This window comes from Pygocentrus nattereri, chromosome 10, assembly GCF_015220715.1.
Source record: "Pygocentrus nattereri isolate fPygNat1 chromosome 10, fPygNat1.pri, whole genome shotgun sequence".
Classification (NCBI taxonomy): Eukaryota; Metazoa; Chordata; class Actinopteri; order Characiformes; family Serrasalmidae; genus Pygocentrus; species Pygocentrus nattereri.
The window spans coordinates 14,477,456-14,493,736 of record NC_051220.1 but is presented as its reverse complement, the minus strand read 5'-3'; the positions used below and the strand labels follow the sequence as shown (position 1 = coordinate 14,493,736).

Genomic DNA, 16,281 nt, shown 5'->3' with positions numbered 1-16,281 from the left:
ATCCTATTTAAGTAATAGTTCATAGTTTCACTTGGTAATCAATCATCAAAAAGATTAGCCATTTCTTGTGAAATTCCTCAAGGTTCAGTCTTGGGCCTTTGCTTTTCTCTTTGTACATGCTACCTCTAGATGATGTCAGGAAGCATAGTATAAATTTTCACAGCTATGTTTATTACACCCAGTTATACATTTTTATTCCTTCTGAAGATCAAGACTCTGTAGACAGACTAACCAGCTGTGCGTCAGATATTTGGTCAGTGGATGCTGCAAAATTTTCTACAATTAAATAATGAAAAAAACTGAAATACTGACAGTTGGTACAGGAACTTGGAGAAAAATGATTTTAGAAACTGGGTTCTTTAGCTTCATATACCAAACCTGAAGTACGAAATCTGGATGTTGTCTTAGACTCTAAGCTCTGTTTTATCCCGCATGTAAACACAGTCACTAAAGTAGCTTTTATCCTTTCAGAAATATTGCTAAAGTTCAGACTTTCTCTCTGAGAGCGATGTAGAGAAAGCTGTTCATGCATTTGTAGCATACTTGACTACTGTAATGCTCTTCCTTCTGGACCTCCTAAGAAAACTACACATCCCTTACAACTTGTACAAAATGCAGCAGTACACAACCTAATAAAAACAAAAAGGGAGATGAGAGATCGCATCATTCCTGTTTTTAATGACCTGCACTGGCTACCTGTATCCGTATGTAAATATCACTGGTATGATAAATGGTATATAAAATAAAAATCATTATTATTATTCCTATTATTTATTACTATGATCCATCACGCCCACTTCATTCTCAAGGTGCTGGCTTACAATTATTTTGATTTAATAAAGTTACATAAAGTTTCATACAAAGCCCCTCTAGCTCTGGAGCAGCCTTCCACTCAGTGTTTAGGACTCAGACACAGCCAAAGTCTTTAAGTCTAGGCTAAAAATCTACTTGTATAGACTCAGGGAGCCCTCATATCTGTTACCTTCTGGATTTCACTTTTAGTTAGACTGTAATAGCTATACCACAGAGTCTCTAGTGCACTCTGTTAACACAGTAAACTGTAGTATGCCATGCTTTACAGACCTGTAAAGAACTGTGTGCGTTTTCTTTGCCAAGCTGAACAACTGCCCATCTGGTGCAGTCTGAAGCTGTTGTTTCTTCTGCATTGTTTAGGTGCCAGTTTGACCACCACTGAGCTTCCTACAGCACTGTGCAAACCTCACCTGCATGAACTAACCTTTTATGATTGTACTGCTGATGCTGCACAAACTCTATAATCACAAATACTGCTTCATCTGTTTGGGCATTTATTTCAGGCTTTAGTGTCGCACCGGCGGATACTTTCATGTGCTATCACAGTCATAACCAAACAAGGGTCCTCTTTTTGAACGATGGATGGTAACATTGGTGTCAAGCAACTACGCAGAATTTAAGCAGGCATGACAGTCAAAGCTAGCTCAGTATGTGAGTGTTTAAACATTGCCAGATAGTTAAAAAAAAAAAGCAGTAAAAACAGGAAGTAAAACTCTGGATGCTGGCAGTGGACATAACAGAAAGAGACAGTAAAAATTCCAAAACTCAGACCACACAGGTCAGCCAAACAAAACTTACTACACGAGCGAGCCAAGACTGTGAAAAGCACAAGCAGAAACTTACCACAGCACAAAGTGCTGCGACTTACCACAGAACAAACAGTATCAACAGTAACGAAGCAAGGTGGTAGAAACACACTAGCCACAGATTCAGTCACGGCGCAGGAGAAGAGTAAGAGGGCTTGCTGATACAGGTGATAAGTAGGAGTGTCATAGACATAATGATGAAGAAATATTCAACTGCAGAATACAAATAGAAAAAGAGACAAAAAGGTCCAGCAACAACGGTGACTACTGACAGCAATAGTCCCACAAAAAAAGACACATAAAACACAGCAAAATGTGCAGAACAATGAGATGTCTTAACCTAAACCAGTTCTTAAAGAAATGTCTTCCTCTACAATTCATTGAAGCTCACATTAGTGAAAAATAACTTGCCAAATTTGACCCACAGATACTCCAAAAAAAGGTAAATCTGCCACATTTGAAGGTCACTTGCATCTTTTTCTGATATCTTTTCTGATACATAATTTTTGTAATTATTTTTTATTTGTATTTATTTGAATTTATCTGACATCAATTAAATACAAAACAGGACAATTTCATTCAGACATGATGGCACAAGATGGCAACCTCTAGTATAAAATGGGATATAATTAAAACAAATTCTCCAAAGAAACGCTGAATAAAGATTGTGACCTTAGAACACTGAAGTCTGTGCTGTGGGGGTTTGGGTGTGTTTAAATTCAAAGGCCCAAAGTTAGCAGTGGGGTGTTAATATAAACTGAAGAGACAAGACATATGCTTACAATATACAAAGATGAAGACAAACATATAAGGAGCAATTTATAGACATATTTGCCAGTAGGGCTTAATCTATGTATGCTAATATTAATATTTTTCCACAGATGCTTCCAGACTTCAGAAAGACTCATGGGTGATTTTTTCAATGCTAAAAACCTTTGGCTGAGGTGTCCCTCAGGGTTTTTTTGTTAAGCCAGATAGGCTAAAGGCAAGAGTTTCACCACAACCTCACTTGTCACAATACAATTAAACTTGGTGGAATCTGTCAAGCATAGCTTATTGTGGTTTGTAGCTAACAATACTGATAATTCAGTAATGGAAAAAGTTCACTGGTTTGCAATGACAGTGAGACAGTGTTAATGTATGACATTCATAACTCTGAAAACAAATTACAGTGGATGTGCTTAGGTCAGATTTGAGGTTTTTTTTCTCTCTCTTTATTAAGACTTAATAAAAGTTCTTTTTTGACAAAAAAATTGAAATTTGCCCATAGTAACACAAACAGGTTTAAGCTTTGGGTGTAAAGAAACATGGCTAAAAGCTCCAGTGGTGCACTGGCTCCCCTTAGCGTGTGGAAGCACTCTGCCCAGGCTAGATAAGCACCTCTAGCTGTGGCTATCCTGGCCTAGAGACAGAAGCTGCATTGTGAGAGCACAGTTCAGGTCAGTGGGTTTAGGACCCAATGAAGGCTCAGCACAGAGTTGCACTGTGTTTTTGACCACCAGCAGATGGAAGGATTGCAACAACAGCAAGATTATTTGTCTCTCATTAATGCTTCACACAACACTAACTCCAAGCAAAAGACCTTTCTTGCACAACACTGTATAATCAGTGGTCATGCTCAGAGTTGATCAGTTATGATGTCCTCTGAACTTTTTTATCTTGAGTTTAAACCAAATTAGGGTCCAGAAAGTCATTAAAAAAATAACTGAAAAAACACTGTACTATAGCATAGATACTGATGAAACAAACTACCTTGGGTACAGAGTTTCACCAAGAAAGATGGTCATCACCATAAAGCTCCTGCTGTTGCCATAAATGTGCTTCTGTTATTGTTATAGTTGAACATTAGAAATGTTAGCTCAGTGACACTTAGTGGTGTACCCAGCAGACCTGAGCGGAAGGGCAATGTAATTTAATATTGCTGATGGACAAGTAACCTGATAGCAATGTGTAAAAGGTGATAATTGGCATTTTGAGAAATGGGAGAATTAGAAAGGACCAATTTGCTGGTAAACGTCTTGAAAACATATTAGAAAATTGGTGTTCAGGTGTCAGGAAAGGAAAAAAAAAAAAAAAATAAGAGAGAGAGAGAGAGAGAGAGAGAGAGAGAGAGAGAGAGAGAGAGAGAGAGAGAGAGAGAGAGGGTTTATAAAGCTGCCTATTGGTTACTTCCAGTGTGTTGATGAGACACAAAGAAGTGGGACAACACATTACAAGTCCAGCATTGTTCAGTGTACTTTTGCTGTCTTATGGAACACGTGGTTCATTACTGTTTCTGCCATTGTGTGTGTAGACACAGTGCTATGGGATGCTTAATAAGTGGGTGAAAATTAAGTCACAATTATCTGTGCTTCCCAAACTGTTTATCATTAAATGGGTAGAACATCAGAATGCATCACAAACAGGGAGGAAGGCAGCAGTCCGTTTCATTAATTGGAATGTCAAGGGTCTAAACGGACCAGTTAAAAGGGCCAGAATATCGGCCCACAGTTTAAACACAGAAATTGCATTTTTGCAGAAAACACTCAAGTGTCTAGATGTACAGATGTAGATACACTAGATGTAGAAAGCCATTGATATGACAGTTATTTAATTCAAACTATAACATAAGGGCAAGAGAAACAGCAATTTTAATTCATAAAAAAATTTAAGCCGTGGAGGTCCCATGTTTAAGGTAATCAAAAAAAAAAAATAGAATTGGTGCAGCATGTTATTTAGAATTCAGCAGTCTTATGGCATGTGGGAAGAAGATGTTTTTGAACCTAGCTGTTCTGCTTTGAGGGCTTCAGAACCTCCTTCCAGAGGCCAGCAGCGAGAACAGTCCATGGTGGGGGCAGGAGGGATCTCTGTTTATGTTCTTAGCTCTGGTCAGACAGCGACTTTTCACAATGTCCTGTATTGGACGAAGTGAAGTCCCAATAGTTTTCTCTGCTGTCCTAACCACCCTCTGCAGGGACTTCCAGTCAGAGGCGCTGCAGGCTCTTGCCCAGAGAGAGATGCAACTGGTCAGTATGCTCTCTACAGTGCCTCTGTAGAAGGTGGTGAGAATCAGAGGGGGGAGGTGTGCTCTTTTCATCCGTCTCAGAAAGTGCGCTGCTGAGCTCTTTTGACCAGAGCTTCAGTGTGAGCAGACCGGGTCAAAGTGTCCATCATCTGTACCCCAGGAACTTGGTTTTGCTGACTATCTCTACTGCTGTGTCCTTGATGAAGAGTGGTGTGTGGTTGAGTTGGCTCCTCCTGAAGTCGACGACTTCTTTGGTTTTCTCGACATTCAGGACCAGGTTGTTGGTTTCACACCAGTCAACCAGATGGTTCACCTCCTCTCTGTAGTGCAGGTCATTGTCATCCTGGATTAGGCCCACTACTGTTGTCGTCTGCAAACATGATATGGTTAGTGGTGGAGCTGGCGCTGCAGAGTGAACAGCAGTGGGCTCAGGATGCAGCCCTGAGGGGAGCCAGTGCTCATAGAGATAACACTGGAGATGTTGTTGCCCACCCACGCAGACTGAGGTCTATTTGTTAGAAAGTTTAGCAGCCAGTTACACAGGTGGGTGCTGAAGCCAAGGGGGGCCAGTTTGCTTATCAGATGTTGTGGGATGATTGTGTTAAACGCTGAGCTGAAGTCCAGAAACAGCATGCACACACGTGTATTCTTTGAGGTTTGGAGAGTTTGGAGGTAATGTGGTCCTTTACCAGCCTCTCGAAACACTTCATCATGATGGGGGTGAGTGTTAAAGGGCAGTAATCATTGAGTGAGGACATTGTGGTTTTTTTGAGCACTGGTATGATTGTGGCAGTCTTTAGGCATGATGGTATGACAGCCTGTTTCAGTGAGGTGTTGAAGACACACTGTAATGCTTAAAACTCAATAGGTAGGTACCGACACGCATAAAAGGCAGAAACAGTGGCTGAATCTACAACATGATAGGAGTTTGGAGAGGTCATGAAAAAAAAAAAAGACTTTTGGTTGGCTTCCAAGAGGTTTTGGACAACTGTCTGGTGACTCAGGAACGGTCAGAGTGGCTTTGCTCAAACTGTAGTTAGAAGTGGTGGTGAAACTCTGACTTTGAATGAGGATATTGTCAGTGAAAGGAGCACTTTGTAGAGCTCCTAAACCCAAGAGACATGCCTCCCTCACAGGAGTCAGGACCAGAGGCTTCAAACTCCACTTCCCTGGTGGAGGTCACTAAGGTAGTTGGTAAGCTTCTCGGTGGCAAAGCGGTCTACATGTGTTTTGTGGGCTTTTAAGAAGGTTGATGAGTGTGTTCCCAGAGATATTCTATGAAAGATCCTCTGGAAGATTGGGGTGATGTGGCCACTACCCTGGGCCATTCAGTCTCGGTACTCTTGGAGTGAGAGCTGCGAGTTGTGCCCTAGCTCCACTCTTGTTCATGATATTCAGGAACAGGGTATCAAGGCGTAGTTGGTCAGGAGGGCATTATGCCGGAGGACGGCATCTCTGCTTTTTGCAAATGATTATGTCCTACTGGCTACACCAAATGGAGGCCTTCAGCCCTCACTGGTGCAGTATGCAGCTGAGTGTGAAGCAGCTGGTATGCAGATCAACACCTCCACGGTCCATGGCCCTGAAAAGGATGGTACATGCACTCCAGGTAAGGGGACAGAACCTGTTCCGGGTAGAGGAGCTTATGTATCTCAGGGTCTTGTTCATGAGCAATAGAAAGTGGGATTGTGAGATTGGCCGCAAGCTGGGACCGGCAGGAACAGTAATGCACTTTGGACTGTAGTGGTGAAGAGGGAGCTGAGCCATAAGGCAAAGCCTTCTGTTCACTGGTTGGTCTACAACCCACCTATGATCATGAGCTTTGGGTAATGATCATAAAAAGGAGATGCTACGCCTCTACATTGAGATTCACTATTTCTCCACATTGAGAAAAGCCAGTTGAGGTGGTTTTGGCATTTAATTAGGATGCCCCCTGGCCTTCTCCCATTGGAGGTGTACCCGGCACGGCTAACTGGGACAAGACCTTAAGGTCATCCTAGGACCTGCTGGACCTGCTAGGCCAAGCTGGCCTAGGAATGGCTCAGGGTCCTCCAAAATAAGCTGGCGGAAACTGCGTGGCACAGAGTTAACAGGGATTCTCTGCTTTCCCTACTGTTACCACAAACCTGGGTGGATCAAGTGGTTTAAGAAGATGAATGAATGGCTGAGCTGGAGCTGAATGTCCTCTTAAGTCATACGCTGTGCGATTTTAGAAATCTTGTTCTTGGGTGACTCAAACTGTACAATTAAATAGACCATTATGTATGCACAAAGCCTCCAAATGTATATATTCTCACTGTATGAGTATAGTCCATGCTATATATAAAATGTAGCCTCTACAGACAGATCTGTCTATGGAGATATATGGCTTCAAATAAAGCTTTTTCAGAGCAACTAATACAGTGCACAGAAGCTAAAACCAGTCAATCACAAATCCCAAAAGAAAAAAAAAAAAGTGGAATTGCAAAGTATAATTTAAGTCAAACTTAAAGCCAACAGATACAGACTTTGGTACCAAATGGTGGGTTTTTACCTATCCAATGTGTCTCCATCCATATTGGGAAAGCAGTTGTATTTATGCATGTTTAACACTAGCCCTCCTGAGATTTAAAGATCCTCAGGACATCACCCCTCCTTCTTGCCAGCAATTAGCAGGACCATACATCATACCCTTTATTATGTTAATTCACAGAGGAGGACTGAGACAGCAGCTCTGTGGTGCACACAGAAAGTCTAATACTACTACTAATATCCTCTGCAAATATATAATATTCTGCTAAATGTTTGTTGTATATCAGATTATTTTTTTTTGTATCTGATTTGATCAGAATAATGTTGTTTAGCACCATACATTATTTGTTTCATCCTCTTATTGCCTTTATTGAGTATATTCTGTCTAGAGTAGCTTCAAACTGTAGTTTATTTTGTTATTTAGTGGGACTCATTAGTGAAATAGTCGTCTGTACGTCATCTGCTACGTGCAATTGAATTAGATAGATATTGTTCCGTGTATGCATGTCATTAGCGCAGTATTGGAGTTATGTATGAAGCGCCACGGATTTACATTAGTATGAGCTGCTGTGGGCGTGTTCTTCAGAGTTATGATAAAAGCAGAAACACAAATGCAGGTGAATTACATTTTCCCTACTATCCTGTGTGGAGAAGACTGAAAGCACTATGGCAAGCCAGAGGACGTACACCGCTAAAGAAGTTTTGGCTATCCTTACCAACGTGGACAGCTGTGAGTCCGATGGGGGAGAGGAACTCTCCCGTACTTATGAAATTACCAGCGATTCTGTCGAGAATAGCTTTACAATTGTTGTTGGATGCAGTACAGCATAAAATAGAATAAACAGCGCTTACATGAATTGAAACGCAGAACCGAAAGCGTTCAATGACGAAAAATATCATTATATATTATAGTAAAAGAAATGTACAAAGAGCGAGATTCAAACTGTAGGTTTTTTTTATTGTTTAGCGGGATTCATTAGTGAAACAGTCGTCTCTACCTCTGCTGCTACGTGCGCTTGAATTTTAACTTTTGAAACACGGGTCTACAAATTTTCTGCCGCTTGTTGTAGGATCGGTAACATATACAGTCCACTTGTAACTTCAAGTTTACCTTGAAGTTGTATCACGTTCGTTGCTTTGGGAGTTGTATGAGCTCGAGGTGGGCATGGGGGGTTTCCACTTCCACCGCACTCCATATCATTACCAAAACAATGGGTGTTAATCGCTTCACAGCAGGGGAGTGTGCTACATGGGTTTCCCTTACGAAAATTTTCGTAGCTCGCGGAAGATTAGTTTTTTTTAGGACAATCACACAATGTATGCCTGGCGGGAGTCTGTCAAGGCGGAATGTGTAACGTGACTAATGGCTTTATGCCTAATGGTCACAAGGTCAGAAACACTTCTATGCATGAGCAGAGCCTCATTTATTGCCTGTTTAAGTCATCTGTTCATTAGCACGGCAGTATACACTCGGCTTTTGAATGTTGGCATTGTTGAATTCTGAGTATGAATACAAGAATGAGTAAATGAGCCTAGTATCAGCCTGGTATTCAATACCAGTATCACAGGGGTGATAGTGGGAAAAATTCCTGAGCCTGAACTTTTTTCTCTGCTCGGGAGGTGAGCAGGGTGGGGGTGCTATGTATGCTTATACTTAACACATAAATTGTTGGCCCCTGGGCGCAGATATACGTCTATGTATAACCCTGATCTTCATTACTGTCAAAGAATTTTTGCTTTTGAATTAGTCCCTTCAATGATAGATTGTGTTGAATTTTGCTGAAATACATGAACAACATTCAGACATGAGATAAACAAACCCAATATAAGCCTATACCGCAACCCATGCGGCTCTTTGATCCCTCTGATGCGGCTCAGCTTTTGAAAATAATTAACGTATATTATTTTTGAGACTTAAAAAAATGTTTGGGCGGAATATCACAAACGTCCGGTATTTAGTTTTGGTTCGCTAGAGTGAGATGTCGTCGTCGTTTTAATATATTACGTGGCTCTCACTGAAATAAATTTCCAATTATTTTGCTTTTATGGCTCTCCGAGTCAAAAAGGTTGCCGACCCCCGCACTAGGCGAACCTTTTTTTTTCCCTCGCAGACACGTCGGTACGCCGGAATTCCGGCGTGGCGCCTGAAAACTATCAGGCCTGGTATCAGTATCGATGCATCCCTACTCATTTCCATCATATATTTACATTACAACCAACAGAATTTCAATTGTTTTTTCATAGCATGGACTGAGTCAAATACAGTGGGTTGCAAAAGTATTCAGCCCCCTTGAACTTTTCAACCTTTTGCCACATTTCAGGCTTCAAACATAAAGATATGAAATTGTAATTTTTTGTGAAGAATCAACAACAAGTGGGACACAATTGTGAAGTGGAACGAAATTTATTGGATATTTTAAACTTTTTTTAGAAATAAAAAACTGAAAAGTGGGGCGTGCAATATTATTCGGCCCCTTTACTTTCAGTGCAGCAAACTCACTCCAGAAGTTCAGTGAGGATCTCTGAATGATCCAATGTTGACCTAAATGACTGATGATGATAAATAGAATCCACCTGTGTGTAATCAAGTCTCCGTATAAATGCACCTGCTCTGTGATAGTCTCAGAGTTCTGTTTAAAGCGCAGAGAGCATCATGAAGACCAAGGAACACACCAGGCAGGTCCGAGATACTGTTGTGGAGAGGTTTAAAGCCGGATTTGGATAGAAAAAGATTTCCCAAGCTTTAAACATCTCAAGGAGCACTGTGCAAGCGATCATATTGAAATGGAAGGAGCATCAGACCACTGCAAATCTACCAAGACCCGGCCGTCCCTCTAAACTTTCAGCTCAAACAAGGAGAAGACTGATCATAGATGCAGCCAAGAGGCCCATGATCACTCTGGATGAACTGCAGAGATCTACAGCTGAGGTGGGAGACTTTGTCCATAGGACAACGATCAGTGGTACACTGCACAAATCTGGGCTTTATGGAAGAGTGGCAAGAAAAAGCCATTTCTCAAAGATATCCATAAAAAGTCTCATTTAATGTTTGCCACAAGCCACCTGGGAGACACACCAAACATGTGGAAGAAGGTGCTCTGGTCAGATGAAACCAAAATCGAACTTATGTTTGGCGTAAAAGCAATACAGCTCATCACCCTGAACACACCATCCCCACTGTCAAACATGGTGGTGGCAGCATCATGGTTTGGGCCTGCTTTTCTTCAGCAGGGACAGGGAAGATGGTTAATATTGATGGGAAGATGGATGGAGCCAAATACAGGACCATTCTGGAAGAAAACCTGTTGGAGTCTGCAAAAGACCTGAGACTGGGACGGAGATTTATCTTCCAACAAGACAATGATCCAAAACATAAAGCAACATCTACAATGGAATGGTTCACAAATAAACGTATCCAGGTGTTAGAATGGCCAAGTCAAAGTCCAGACCTGAATCCAATCGAGAATCTGTGGAAAGAGCTGAAAACTGCTGTTCACAAACGCTCTCCATCCAACTTCACTGAGCTCGAGCTGTTTTGCAAGGAAGAATGGGCAAAAATTTCAGTCTCTCGATGTGCAAGACTGACAGAGACGTACCCCAAGCCACTTGCAGCTGTAATCACAGCAAAAGGTGGCGCTACAAAGTATTAAAGCAAGGGGGCTGAATAATATTGCACGCCCCACTTTTCAGTTTTTTATTTCTAAAAAAAGTTTAAAATATCCAACAAATTTCGTTCCACTTCACGATTGTGTCCCACTTGTTGTTGACTCTTCACAAAAAATGTCAATTTCATATCTTTATGTTTGAAGCCTGAAATGTGGCAAAAGGTTGAAAAGTTCAAGGGGGCTGAATACTTTTGCAACCCACTGTACATGCATAATTAAATAATAAAAGAAAGCAAAAAACATGTTGGGGTAAAAAAAAAAAAAAAACTAAGGAACTTATAACAAGTGCAATAACATGTTTAGGGGCATATATCTATACACTAACATTTGCAGTTCTCACCTGGAAAGGAGTTTCCTAAGGTGTAGTCAGCCGACTACACTAGCAGACTACATTAGCAGCCTAAAACTAAAGTTATTAGCATTTAATAAAAGTGTAACAATGCAATGTGTTGTGATATCACATGAACTGTGATAATGTGCATTGTGGATATATAAATGGCACTGCACTGTCTGAATGCCAACATGCACAATCAATACTGCCAGCTCTAGTGATGTTAAGTTTTGCAATATTAACAGCAATTTTTCTAATCACATCATGGGCTGAGTGTATTGTTACAACCCTAGCATCTAGCAGTCCCTTTTATTGTCATCACTATTTCTATATGACCTTTCTAGTTATCTCTCATGCAGATAATAAATGATCCAGAGCAATAACCCTAAGTTGCATTGGGTTAGCTCTTGTTCTTGAATGTGCAGTAACAAAAAGGTCCTATTTAAAAAGCACCACTGTGTTGTACTTGGAATAAGCTTTGTTCTACTGTTATACTATACTGCATGGCAGAAAAGTTGTTTAATAGTTGCAATAATTATTAGTATTTTTTATTTTACTTAACCTGGGCAATCATATTGAGATCTCTTTTGCAAGTATCCCTCATGAAAACCACCAAGAAAATCAACAAAGAAACAACAAATACAACAGCAAAAACAACAACAAAATCATATCAAAATCAAATGAAAAACAAGACCAAAAATAATAGTTCTTAAAATTGGTCAAAGGAAGCTAACCTACTCCCATTTCAAATGTTTCTGCAGGTCACTCCATACAAATAGAGCACGGTAACTAAAAGCCATCTTGCCATTTTTTTCAGACTGTACTACGTATGATATGACTACGGATGATGTGTAACGTATGATTGGATATTAGAACATAAATTGTACCAAGCCTTATTTGTTGATTAGACTGCAGACAAATAAGAAAGCTGATAAATAATTGATTTGTAGACAGAAATTATCCAATTAATTTGGCTTTGCACTGAAAGACAAACAAATACAAATGGAACAATACGACATGTTAAACTAATTTAACTTTTGATTACAGTACAGCATGGCTGCAAACCTTCAGAAATTTATCCAATCAGTTGTAATCCTTCACGTGTTTTTTGTCTTTAAGATTTGCTTCTATTAGGGATGAAGTGATCCCTCTCTCTTCCAATAACGATACTGACAGTTGATTTTCAAGTGTCTTCCAATTTGCTGTACCAAGTGACAGATACTACAGAGTAAAATTTATTGAGGACAATTTCTTGTACTGACACACTTGCCCATTTTATCAGGTCCACTTACTATATAGGAACACTTTGTAGTTCTATAATTACATATTGTAGTCAATCTGTTTTTTTGCATACTTTGTTAGCACCCCTTTACCTTGTTCTTCGATGGTCAGGACCCCAACAGAGCAGAAATTATTTGGGGGATTGGATCACTCTCAGCACTACACTGACACTGACTTGGGGGTGGCGTCTTCTTGTGTGCTGTGCTGGTACAATATGATCAAACACAACTGTATTACTGGAGTTTTAAAAACGTCAGTGTCACTGCTGAATTGAGAAATGTCCTCAAACTAAATATATTCATCTTACAGCATCCCTTGGACAGTGCCATGTGACCACTAATGAAGGATTACAGGATGACTAACACAAATGGTGCAGTAACAGATGAGCCATCATCCTGTCAGAGAACACAGAGAAGCTACTACACAAGGCCTGACTGGATGTAATGGTAGTAAACAATGGATGGCTATGTACTACTGACAGCAGACAAGTAAGTGCTTCAAATGCTATAGACTCTCTACCGTTCAGCCCCTTTTCTCAGCTTTCATAATACTAAAGCTTCTGCTTTAGCTTTGAAGGTTGAAGAATGCCTAAACTGGTCAGTAAGGACAGTACAAACACCCCCACAATACTAAGACAGATAAAACACAGAAAAATAAGGAGACTTGTTCCAGTAACACCATTAGAGCAAGCACACTCCTCACCCTCGAAGTGACACCCGCCCTCTGCAACTGGGTGCTGAACTTTCTAATAGTCAGAGTCAGCAGCTGCACATCCAGTATAAGAACAGTGAACCACAGGGGTGTGTGCTGTACTCCAGGACTGTTTGCTGTACCCCCTCCTGTACACGCTCTTCACTTATGACTGCATGGCATCCCAAATCAACACTAGCATCATGGAGTTTGCTGATGACACTACACTCATTGGGTTGATCACTGGTGGGGACGACACAGCGTACAGGAAGGAGGTCGCTGAGCTGATGGCCTGGTGTCATAACAATCTTTCCTTGAATGCAGACAAGACCAAGGAAATGACTGCTGCTCCAATGAGAAAGCGGGAGCTGCAAACACCCTCTACACAGGTCAGACAGAGGTGGAGAGGGTGAAAACCTTCACAAACACATCATCAGGAAGACCCAGGAGCAACTGTACTTTCTGAGAAGGCTGAGGAAATTTGGCATGCCAGCCAAAATTCTCAGCACCTTCTACAGACTCTTCACACTCCTACCTTCAGGCAGACGATACAAGAGTGTGAAGTCCAGGACTAAAAGACTGGTGAACAGTTTCTATTTACAGGCCACGAGGCTGGTGAATACCTCACTCACTACCTGTTCCTCCCTCCCATTCTGAACTGGTTTAACTTTGGCCAACCTTGCACTGAATAACTGCATCTTACATACACTGTGCCACTGTTGTCAAAACACTGTTTACATTTTTTACTTGCACAGAACACTAGTGATTACATCTGTTACTTGCAACATACAACTTTATGAACAGCCGCTCTACATACTTGCACATGTAACTTTAATTTTTCTTTCAACTTTGCACATAAAACCACCTTTTTACTATTGTTTTTAGTGTTACTTATATTTTATATATCTTTTTCTATTTTCTTCTAAGATTATATTTGGTGATTGGTGGAACAGCGAAGTAATTTCATTGTACAGTGTAACTGCCTGTTCTGCTGTGCATATGACAATAAAACTATTGAATCTTGAATCAAACTCTGCACAATTTGAAAGTCAAACATACGTGGCCAAAACGACAACAATCTTATTCCTGTTCCTTTACAAAAGACCAGTCCACCCCAAAGACAGTGTAGTAAGCAGAAAATTAAACCTCACTTTACTTAATGCAAGGTAATTAAAATCTTATTGAAGAACATAAGCTTGATTTTATATTTCTTTCAGAGACATGGCTTAGTGAACATGGCCCAGCAACTTTACTTGAAGCTGCTTCAGAAAACTACAGACTGAGATATTCAGTAAGACAGGGTAGGCAAGGAGGAGTGGCATGCATTTATAGTAGCGGCCTTAACTGCAAAAATACAGCTGTGCGTGAAACTTTTGTTTTTTACATTTGTTGCCATCAACAATTTTAGCATAATTTCCATGTTATTAATTATAACATACAGAACTCCAAAGCAAAACTGCATTTTTTGGCAGAAAAATGCAGAGCATCTATTGTGTCCACAAACTTTGATAAAATTCTTGTCTCTAAAGATTTCAGCTTATGCAATGCATTCTAAAAACACTGATGGGCAGCTCTACACAAAACCTGCTACATTCTGGGCCTGGTAATCACTAAAGGTTTAAACGGCAACGTGTCTCATTTCTGATGTTTTCATCTAGAATAATTTCTGTATATTTTTTCAAGTCAGTGTAGAAGTAAGAAAGAAAGTGTCAGAAAAAAGTTTATTTAACTTCCCTTTAATGTGATCTGTCATTGTTTTGTCTATTACTGTTGGAACTCCTGCCTGTAAAGCATTCTGAGCTGACACCAGTATGAAAAGCGCTCTATAAACAAAAATATTATTATTGCCTCTGACTACAAGGTGGATCAAAAAGGCAAAAAGGTATGCATAAAAGTCTGGAGAGAAAGTGGACTTAGTTTTAAAAAACTCTAGCAACTCAGCTGGGTCTGATCCAATTATACCATTGAAACATCACAATGGTGTCACTGCAGCACTGAGAATGATTCACCACCCAAATAATACCTGCTCTGTGGTGGCCCTGAACATTAAAGATCACAGTGGATGACTTAATAATTTATTAACTGAAATAACTGAATTAAATTGTATATATTTTTATTGTGTAAAAGAAGTAGATACAGAACTGAAGAATATATTTACTAACCTGTAGCTTTTCTGGCTCCGACAAACTAGCACTAAATGTTGTTTCATGTCCAAATTTGTCATTCGAAGTGCTTTGCAGATGGTAAAACATAACAGCAATAGAAGAAATGATGAGTACCAAATTAAACTCAAATAAGGTAATGGCAGATCAAATTAAGAAGATTAAAATTCTCTGTCTTTGTGTTAATGAAACGCTAATGTTACAAGTTAAAGCAACACATACACTCACACTTATGTCTACAAGCATCAGTCAAAGCTGGAATTTAGTAAATCTTAGTCACTTCTGCAGTAAGAGTTGTTGAGCCATGGATTTCTTGGACTGATGGGACCTAGATGAACGCACTAGCTATGCTATGCTAATAGCTATCATTACAAGAGAACAGCCATTCCTTCCACATATATCTAATGCAGCATTGTATTGTAAAATACAAAACAGTTGTAAAACGTATTTACGAAGTGCATTCTGCATCCCTGAACGGATGAACGCACTAGCTATGCTAATAGCTATCATTACGAGAACAGCCATTCCTTCCACATATATCTAATGCAGCATTGTATTGTAAAATACAAAACAGTTGTAAAACGTATTTAAGAAGTGCACTCTGCATCCCTCTGACAGCCAGCTTATACACACACGCACGCATATCACATAGGCATATACATATCATTACTGAGCTACCACAGATTCAGAGTTATCTAATTCTGGAGGATCTCTTTTCAAAAACTGCTCCATGCTAATATATATATTTATTTATTTCTATCTATTAAAATATATATATATATATATATATATATATATATATATATATATATATTTTTTTTTTTTTTTTTTTTTTTTTTTTGGATGGAACCCCTGATGAAGCCAGATGGCACCCCAGTTGAGGTGCTCTAGTGTACGCTCCTTGGAAATTACCTCTGCAACTGCATCTGACTACACAACAGAAGATGAGCAACAGCTGAAAGATCCCTAATGCAGCTATTTATTATTGCGTTCTCTGGCTTATTCCAATAATAATTCC

The 16,281-nt window shown here is 39.9% G+C and overlaps 1 protein-coding gene across 2 annotated transcripts in view; it reads right to left on the bottom strand.

Annotated features, from left to right (window-relative positions):
• mpp5a (membrane protein, palmitoylated 5a (MAGUK p55 subfamily member 5)) overlaps positions 1 to 16,281 on the bottom strand; it is a 64,441-nt gene that overhangs the window by 16,107 nt on the left and 32,053 nt on the right. The window lies entirely within an intron of this gene.